Source organism: Callorhinchus milii, unplaced genomic scaffold (genome assembly GCF_018977255.1).
Source record: "Callorhinchus milii isolate IMCB2004 unplaced genomic scaffold, IMCB_Cmil_1.0 Scaffold3, whole genome shotgun sequence".
NCBI classification, from domain to species: domain Eukaryota; kingdom Metazoa; phylum Chordata; class Chondrichthyes; order Chimaeriformes; family Callorhinchidae; genus Callorhinchus; species Callorhinchus milii.
In genome coordinates this window covers 66,862,330-66,872,579 of record NW_024704744.1, presented here as the reverse complement: position 1 = coordinate 66,872,579, position 10,250 = coordinate 66,862,330, and positions in this window count along the sequence as shown.

Genomic DNA, 10,250 nt, shown 5'->3' with positions numbered 1-10,250 from the left:
AGTCAACTATGGCTGAACCTGCCTTGTCATTAAGGCTTTCTACTATTTGCAAATAGACAAAATTGAAAGAGAAGCTTTTTCAGGTGTGGATGGGGAGAGAGAATGGATCCTTTTTTCTTTTACTGGGTTGATTCATAAGCTCACTGTGTTAGTGGAGCCAAATCAGGATGTGTATAGGTTGTGCAACATCTTCCTACATTTGGTGGTTGTGAGTCGTTGTGTCCATATATCCTATTTTTTTCTCTGTTCACAGTTTTTCCATTCTATGTTGCTCAGTGTGCATTCATATAAAAAGAAGTATGGATCATTGGTGTTGACTTTGGCAATAACATTGCAGAACCTAAAAGGTTTTCACATTCTTTCTGATGAATGCAGCACACACCTCTTCATGACTAGGAAAGGGAGTGACTTTGATTTAAAGCTATTCTTCAGCACAGAACATATGTGGTTTGGATTTTCAGTGTCCCCAGGATCCTGAACATGTGATTTTTTTCTTCTGTGTTCAATTATCCATGACCTCCATTCACAGTTCGATGTCTCCTCAGAAATTTAAAAGAATTTTTCAGAATATTTGAATAAGATCCTTATCTTATTCAAATATTAGCCCTGCATTTGATTATGGAATATTTAGTTAAACTTCTTTTTTCACTGTCGAAGACATTTGTTTGATCGAAGATAGTGATCCTGAAATTTCATTTAAGTTGCTCTGTTCGCTGCCTCTGTTTTGCACAACTGGAAAATTAACAATTTGTCTTCATTTTGACCCTATTGAAACCAGTAAACTGAAGTTTTTCCCTTAGTTTTTAGCTTAGGTTGGACACTGCTTAAGAAAAATGTTCACAAGAGACCAAAAGAGAGATACAAATAAAGAAAGCTCTGCAGCCATCAAGTTTCTTAAATAAACTCAATTACCCTTCCTGGTAATCTGCCTTATCTATTGTTTAGCCTCTGTAAAAGAAAGGTTAGTACTGAATTAGTATCCTAAATTGCCATTGACAGCTCTGAGTCTGTGCCCTCTTTTCCTGCTGTTTTGATTTCTCCAAATATATTGTTCTGGTTACTTTCCGTTTAACATCTTGTACACATTAGAAGGTCTTCGCTGATATGTCTATTTTCATGGCTGAAAAGGTTTAGCTTCTCTCTTCATTCATCATAGCTCACCCCTCTTAACACATGTCACATTGCTGCTCTTTTCTACTCTCCCTTAGCAATGCCTCTAGGTCTAGGTTCTGGAGAGTTTTCCTATTTCACAGCAATCAGAACTGAATGGAGTGCAGTCTGGTCCAAACAGGGCACCGTACAGCTTAAGTGTGACTCTTGGAGATCAGAAACTCAACTGATTTAGAAATCTAGCATAACATTTGCCCTGTTGATTGCCTCACACGTTTTGGACATGGTGGGTCACCTAAATGGTTCTGTTTCAGCTTCCTGTCCACCTATTTTTACTTCCCATCCATTTAACTTAATTTGTCAGCAATCATAACAACACAACAGCAACAACAAGATTTCATTTATAGAGCGCCTTTCACGTCGGGAGGACGTCCCAAGGCGCTGGACAGTTGGGTCAGAACCCGAGCAGGGGGGAAATGGTCAGGGTGAGGGGAGGGAAGGGAGGGAGCGAGGAGGGGGTAGAGATTCACATCAGGTGAATATTTGGTGAAGCTCTCTTCGTAAGAATTTCACTGTCTTCTCTAATTGTACAGTTCCCCCTAAGCTTGGCAATCATCTGCAAAATGAATTACCTTGCGTTAAATATGTGAATCTGGGGGACTTCCATCACGAAGATTTCCAATATTTTGCGTGATTTCATTGACTTGCATCAAGGGAGGGGAATGAGGAAGTTTAAGTGGTGATTTGGAAAGTGAATAATCATTAAGACTTCATCCATCTTTAGTAGCTACTGTCACAATGTGATAAAATAATCTTAATATCTGCAGTGTTTGAGGGCTTTCATTTCTTATTTTGCTGCTTTTTCTCTCCATGCTGCAATACTATTTTGTCAATCTCTCACATTTACTTATCCCAGGTAAATTGGTGTAGCATTTAGTCAAAGTTTCTTCCGAATTTTAAAATAGACATTTGATTCATTCAAATAGTGCTGGATTATAGTAGTTTCAATTAAATGTAACCTTTGTCTGTCAAGCTTGTTTGTTACTTGTAGGTAAAGATCCTGAAGTTTTATTCATTGGCTCTGAGATACTGCTTGCTGTAGTTTTAGGTAAACAACTTTGAACTTGAGTACAATAAAACTCGCATAAGACTTACCTTTATAAATCATATAATTGCCTAAATCGTACATGCACTCGAGTCCCATTCAGGTTCCTAACAAAGCCACTTAGATTTCCTTGCTCTAGTCATGTTAATCATCTCGTAATTTAACACCGCACCCTATCCTCCATTATTCTCGTACTTAACAGCTGCATTAAATTGAGGGAAATTATTTCCTGACCGATTGACGTATGCGATTTAAACAGGTTTGCCTGCAACTTGGACTTCATATTAAGTCATATGAAATATGATGATCCCGACTGATACGACTTATCTGGACTGATTTGCCCTCATCAAGACTTGGATGAGAGCAAATTTCCTACAGTTGAATGTGAACAAGACTGAGGCCCTCCTGATTGGCTCACACCAGCGCCTCAGCACCTCAGGCTCTGGCAGCATCAACCTCCATGGTTGCTCACTACAACTCACCAACCCAGTCAGGAACCTGGGTGTCTTGTTCTACCCTCAACTGTCTTTTCTTCCCCACATCCAAGCCATGACCCACTCTGCCTTCCCTCACCTCCGTAACATCGCCCAACTCCGCCACTACATCACCCCCCAGGCCACTGAAACTCTTGTTCATGCCTTCATCACCTCCAGGCTCGACTATGCAAACGCCTTGTCAGCCTTCCCAACTCCTCCCTCCACAGGCTGCAGATAATCCAGAACTCTGCAGCCCGTGTCCTCTCCCACACCAAACTCCGTGACCCCATCTCCCCCACTCTCGTCCGACTACATTGGCTCCCTATCCTTCAGAGGATCCAGTTCAAGATCCTGGTCCTCACCCACAAAGCCCTCCATGGCCTCGCCCCACCCTACCTCTGCGATCTCCTAACCCCCTTCCAACCCGCCCGTTCCCTCCGCTCAGCCGGCTCTGGCCTGCTCCAAGTTTCCCGACCCACCCACCCCACCATTGGTGGAGAGCCTTCAGTCACTCTGCCCCCAACCTCTGGAATTTCATCCCCCAGTCACTCCGCCTCGCCCTCTCCTTAGCCTCCTCGTAAGTCCTGCCTCAAGAACCTCCTCTTAGACCATGCCATCAGCCACCCTCTTTTCCCTCCCCTCCTTTCTCCCCCTCTGAACCCAGCTCGGCTCTGAAATGCTGTCACTGTCCAGCGCCTTGGTTTTCCTTTATTACTCTGAATTGTGTACTTTTAGGTGAAGTACAACATCTTTGAATTTGAGTATTACTCTCAATGGATTTCTGATTAGAATTGCTTATTTTGTTTTTGATTCTACAATGTTTAAAGAAATACAGTACTCCAAAATGTGGCCTAATTATTTCTCTTGATCAGATTTCATATCTCATACTGATATTGCCAGTATTTTATATTTGTAGGTGTAGTTATCATTTGGGAATTGTACATCCTGTGTTTACCTTTTATTTTCTGTTTTTGCATGGTATTAATTTTGAGTTTGACTATTTAAAATCAGGTATTTTTTGACATGCATTTTGAGATCTTGAAGTTCCTCCCAATAATATGAATGTCAGCTGTCGGCTTTTTCCTCTTGTACAACTATTGGACTAGTCAGAGATCCCTTGTGGATGATTTAATCCCTCCCTGTCCCTGAAGCAATTAACTCTAAACTATTGCAGATACTGATTATTGCTGCAGGATAATCTCCTGTCCGGTTCAGGCATTATCTAAGCATGTCATCTTAATAATTTTCTGCTTATTGCAGGCTGGAGTTGAGACCAGTGGTTTTCCTCCTGACGTAATATTTGCATATGAATAGCATCAGGAGAAATATCTGAGTTTCAGTGATACAGATATTTTGGCCATTTAAAATACAAGTCCCAATTTTGCTTAGTTGTGCAGGTGGCTAATAATACCACATTATTGAAGTCCATTAACCTTTTGCTTAAATGTTGATTAGATGCTTTGATATTTACATCACCCAGATTTGCATTCTGCTTTATAATAATAATCCTTGTATCTGATATAGCGCCTTATCATCTCGCTGAAATGTCTCAGTGTTTCACAGAATATGATGTTGTTTTATTTTACAATTATGTTGTTCTCCCATTCTTCCCAATCACCCCGTCAACTATTTACCTATGTATGCTTGAAGTTATGGAGTCCTGTAGCTCAGTGGTTAGAGCACTCGCTTTGCAAGTGAGAGACCTGAGTTCAATTCCAGGCAGAGGGCGAAACCTTGGGCAAGTTTCCTTACTCCACACAGAGCCTAATAATATTCCCTCCAAAACCAAAAACAATAATAAAATTGGTCATTTTCAATCTACGACTGTTTGTGGGACATTGCTGTGCGCAATTGGCTGCCGCGTTCGCCCACAAATATACAGTCAATTCACTTTACAGTGTGTTCTGTGAAGCACTTTGGGACGTCCTCCCGACGTGAAAAGCGCTATATCAAATGCAAGGATTATTATTATTATTATTATTATTAAAGCTCAGTGGTGAGAGCAATCAAGAGACCTGGGTTCGATTCCCGGCAGGGCGAAATGTTGGGCAAGTTTCCTTACTCCATACAGCTCTGTTTACCTAGCAGTAAGTAGGAACCCGGTTGTTAGTCTATTGATATATCACTTCTCCAGGGGAAGTAATTCCTACAAAAATAATAGTAATAATAATAAATTGGTCACTCAATCCACCACTGTTTGTGGAACACTGCTGAACGCAATTGTTTGTTGTGTTTCGCCCACACAGTCAATTCACTTTACAGTATATTCTATGAAGCGCTTTGAGACGTAATAAGGCACTATATCAAATACAAGGATTATTATTATTACTATTATCTTCCTGACGGCTACATAAATGTAAATTGTATTGTATTTAAGATTTCTGTCTTCTCTGAGCTCACCCTGGTACCTTTGTTACAGTGTGACAGGTGTACTGTTCCAGGCAAATGTCCCACCTGCCATTGCCCCACAGTAGGTCTGAAATTATTTCTAAAAATCTTGTACATACTGTATAACAATTCACCTAGACCTTCAGGCTTATTTTAATTTCGTTTTGCAGCTGAGTCCTGATCCCCACTATATTTAAACAATTATTATAATAATAATATTGATCCTTGCGCAGATATCCTGATAACCCAATCAATTGCTCAAAATGAAATTGCTCAAAATGAAATTGCTCCCTCCTTATTTAGCACATTCCATACTTTACCTTAGCATTTTAATAATACTAGTGAGTTATACTTTCTTTACCTGCTTAATTTACCAGCTATTTAAACTTTGCTTAACCATAAATTATTTGCATTTCACCTGAAAGTGAATCAACTCAGATGGGTCTTTCTTAGCTGAATAGCATTGTGTATTGCTAAAGGGGTTTTATCTTTATCTTAATTCTGCTGCTTAGTCCACCAAATCACTAAACAACTGGCCATTTTCCACTCCTAACCCCTTCCTCCTGTTACCCCTCTCCTCAGCGTTTGCTCCCAGCCATCGCTGCACTTAAATGATCCCATTACTGAATGCTTATCTCATATACATGTGCACTGCCAATTGTAACTACTCTAGACTGTTCCTTTTGGGACCCTCTGTTGTTCACAATATATCTTGTGACCAAGGGATGGTATGTATCCTAAATGACTTATTTGTGTTCATGTTCACAGAAGAAACCATTACAAAGCTTCACAATGCAGAAGTAGAATTTCCAAGGAAGGACAGGGAAGCATTAAGAATGATTAGAAATTACATCTAAAGGCATATATAATAGGCTGAGAGAACTAAAATATTTTTTAATATAGAAAAAGTATAAGGATACCTCTGGGACTACTTACTGGCAAGAATTATATTTGTAGTGGATGCAAATTTAAAGGGTTTCTAGGAGTGTGGAAAAATATTAATGGGGTTAAATTTGTGACTTTCCTTTGATAGCAACAAATTATGAAAAATCTCAAATTTCGTAACCTTCCTTAATTATCGTTGGCATAAACCATTGTGTCAGTAATGTCATCTTTAGAGGCTCTGCCATCAGTGGCAGCCATTGCGAAATTCCCTGTGCAGAGTTGTACTGTGATCATTATAGGAAGATTTTTTTAATTTAGTGTGTTCCCTTATCTACTGCATTGAAACACATCACTGTTAGGTCTAAAATTGGATTCCCTTAGACTTTACCATTGTGCCGAGGCAACAGAGGTGGGGCAGCGGGGAATTTACCAAAAGGAATACTCATTTGGTTTCCTTCTGTCATGTTAGAAATCGCCACATTTTGCAACAGGATAGTTACTGTCAAGTGCTCTGGGATGCTTACTCTGCATGAGGGGTGCTATATAAATACAGTGAGCCAGTTTGGACAGTGGAAATGCAAAGGGATCTGCTGAATAGTGGAAAAGTGAGTAAGACTGTATTTTGGGGTTGAAATGCTGAGATGTGAAAATGGATGAATATTCTGGTTGTGCAAAAACAGTCAGTTTCTGGGTACTGTAGAAACTGTTGGATGGATCCTACTGTATGCAATAAGAAAGTATATACAGTCCAGCAAAAGCAACATTGCTTTACTGGCTTACAGTGTCGGTCTAAGCCATTTGTTGTGGCCTTTATTTTTTTCAGCAGATTTGAAAGCATGTCTTCATAGAAAAATTTGTTGGAATGTAGAATGTGCTGCCACGAAGGCTATAAATGCAAAATTGATTGAGATAATTAAAAGGAAGATGGGTACTTGGGCAGTAACCGTATTAAGGGATATGTAGAAAAGGTGGGAATTGAGATTGAAAGATCCGCTATGATTTTGAAGGTTTCGGCTGGCTCGGTTGGTAACACTCAACAACAGCTTCAGCAATTTGTATTTAAATAGCACCTTTTATGTAAGATGATTCTCGCCTCTGCATCAGAGGATTCAAGCCCCACTGTGAAGAACTGAGTTTGTGCATCTTAGCTGGTCGCACTGTAAGTCAGAGCCTGTGGATTCAAGCCCCATATTGGAACTCATACAGCTGCAGGTGTGCTGCAATGCTAGCAGTGCTATCCTTAGATTGAGAAGTTTAACTGAGGTTCATGTAAAAAGGCTCTAAAACAAATGCAGCGATTACTATTCTTAATAAAATAGTAGATCAAGCTCAATGGGTAAATGGTCTTCTTGTGTTCCTATCTGTTTCTACTGTTCCTTTATGCCTTGTCGTAACTATTCCTTATTTCAAGGGCTGGTACATCTGTACTGAAGGTGTATTTACAACTTTCAAAATAATAATAAAAAATGTAAGTGAAAGTTTGTTAGTCAATTTTATAACAACATCCTTTTTTCATCATAGACCTATTTTTTTGAAAAACTAGTATTACTGGTACAAGCATCGTTTTACCACAGCTTTCTCGTTAGTGAGATTGATAAGGAAATAGAATCATGTTTAAAGTCTGAAGGTGAACAAAAATGTCTTGGCAAATGTTTTGTTTGAATGAATGCTATGATGTTCTGAGTTTTTTTTATAGATCTTGAAACAAGAAATAAAGCATCTCCATTCATTGGCTATTGATTTCTGTAATGAGTTTCAAGAAAAATGCAAAACAGTCCTGAAGGAAGTTGCAGCTGTCTGCACAAAGCAAGATTTACACACTACGGATGTGAATAGTAAGCTAGAAATTTTAAAATATTTTCTAGTTTTAGCTGACAAATATAATTTTAATTATTTTCTACTATACCACAAGAATCTTGCATAAGGGACTGGGCTATACATTGAGTTTACATATTAACATTTAATTTCTGGATTGTAAATTTGACTCCACCCCATTGTGATATGATTAAAATCTTCTCTCTGTTACCTGAAATGGTTATTTGAAATGGTTAATTGAACTGAGTATAGATAGAATCAACCCATTTCAAGGTGCTATCTTGGCTCTGTTGTAACACTTGCATTTTTTAGTCAGAGGCTGTGAGTGTAAGTAAGCCTCACATCAGGACTTCATCTCAATCTAAGCAGGCACTCTATTGCAGTCCTGGGTGAGCTTTGCATTGTCAAAGTGCCATCTTTTGGATGAGATGCTTGCCTGTTCTAAGTTAGTGATCCCATGACACTACTGTGTTTGAAAAGAGAAGGGAGTTTCTTCTGGTTTCCAGGTCAACAATCCTCTATTAATTGGCTATTCATCTCATAGCTGTACCAAAATTACTGTCAAGTTTCCCAAACAAATGATGAATTAAATGTTACATAGAAAGTACTACCAGTATTTATTTCCTTTAACAGTGGTGCTGTCAGTAAGTCTGCTCTGTATAAGGTGATTCCTGGCTATTGCCGGTAACAGGTAAAAAGCCAACTTACAGTCTAATGCTCTGATAAATGATTTTATAAAAATATTGCTCTAGTTGGAAGACTACGTTTTGAAATTAGTTTCTTGCTTTCTTTTAATTATGATGTGTCTATGACTACAGAGCTCCAAGGACAAATCCTTGAACTTGAAAAGTCTTTTCAGGAAGTTAATGGGAGATATATTATGGAGAAGCACAAACGGAAGATGCTTCACAACTCTCTGATTGTAAGTACTTGATCATACAGTGCACTTTGATCTTTTTTTTAAACAGACATTGTGCTATTTGAAAGTTGTTATATAAATTGTTGTATAATTCTACTATTAATTGAAAGCAATCCTGAGGGATACTTTTAGTTTTTTTGTACGTCAGTTGTAAACTATAGTCTTCTATAAAAACATTTTTAATTTTAGGAATTACGTGGGAATATTCGAGTCCACTGCAGGGTGCGTCCACCTATGCCATTTGATGCTGGTAGCAGTGATGAGAGTTTGCTGGAAAGGTAACATTTTTTTGTTGTTTTAATTCTTTCTCAAATTTATAGCTTATGGTCTATCTATTTATGTTTCTTTGCACCACTCCCCACAAACCGCATGGAACCATCCAGCTGAATAGTGGTTGCAGAATATTTCCTTATGTTCTGCAGAATCCCAAAGCAACTTGTTATATTTCAAGAGTGCTCTGAATTCAGAAACTAATTTCAATACGTAGTCTTCCAACTAGAACAATATTTTTATAAAATCATTTATCAGAGCATTAGACTGTAAGTTGGCTTTTTACCTGTTACCAGCAATAGTAAGGAATCACCTTATACAGAGCAGACTTACTGACAGCACCACAGATTTAATCACAATTAAAATGTTACTGTCAGGTGCAAGTGCAAATGAACCAATTCTACTGCTGAATGCCTTTTCCACTTTCACCAGCTGCAGCTGTTTCCTGGTTGTGGGTTGTTGAGTGCTTTTATTTCAGAGCTTGGGTGGGAATTCGGACAATCTCTTTCCGTTTGCTTGCTACTTAAACAAGAAAGAGGACCAATACACCTCAGCAAAATGTACTCGCTCATCATTTGTGTCCTCTTCCGCAGCAGGCTCCGTGACCCCATTACACCCACCCTCCACCAGGGTCCACTGGCTCCCCATTCCTCAGAGGATCAAGTTCAAAATCCTCATTGTCACCTTCAAGGCTCTCCACGGCCTTGCCCCCTGCTACCTCTTCGAGATGCTAACCCCTTATTAACCTGTCCACTCCCTCCGCTCAGCCTGCTCCATGTTCCCCACCATCGGCGGCCGGGCCTTCAGCCTCGCTGCCCACACCCTCTGGAACTCCATCCCACAATCCCTTCGCCTCGTTCCCTCCCTTGCCTCCTTCAAGGCACGCCTCAAGACCTTCCTCTTTAATAATCCTTGTATTTGATATAGCGCTTTTCACGTCGGGAGGACGTCCCAAAGCACTTCACAGAACACACTGTAAAGTGAATTGACTGTATATTTGTGGGTGAACGCGGCAGCCAATTGCGCACAGCAGTGTCCCACAAACAGTCGAAGATTGAAAATGACTAATTTATTATTTTTTTTTGTTTTTTGGAGGGATTATTATTAGGCTCTGTGTGGAGTAAGGAAACTTGCCCAAGGTTTTGCCCTGCCTGGAATTGAACTCAGGTCTCTTGCTTGCAAAGCGAGTGCTCTAACCACTGAGCTACAGGACTCCACTCTTTGACCATGCCTTCAGGCACCCTCTCTGCCCTCCACCCTCCCTGATCCCAACACCCCTCCC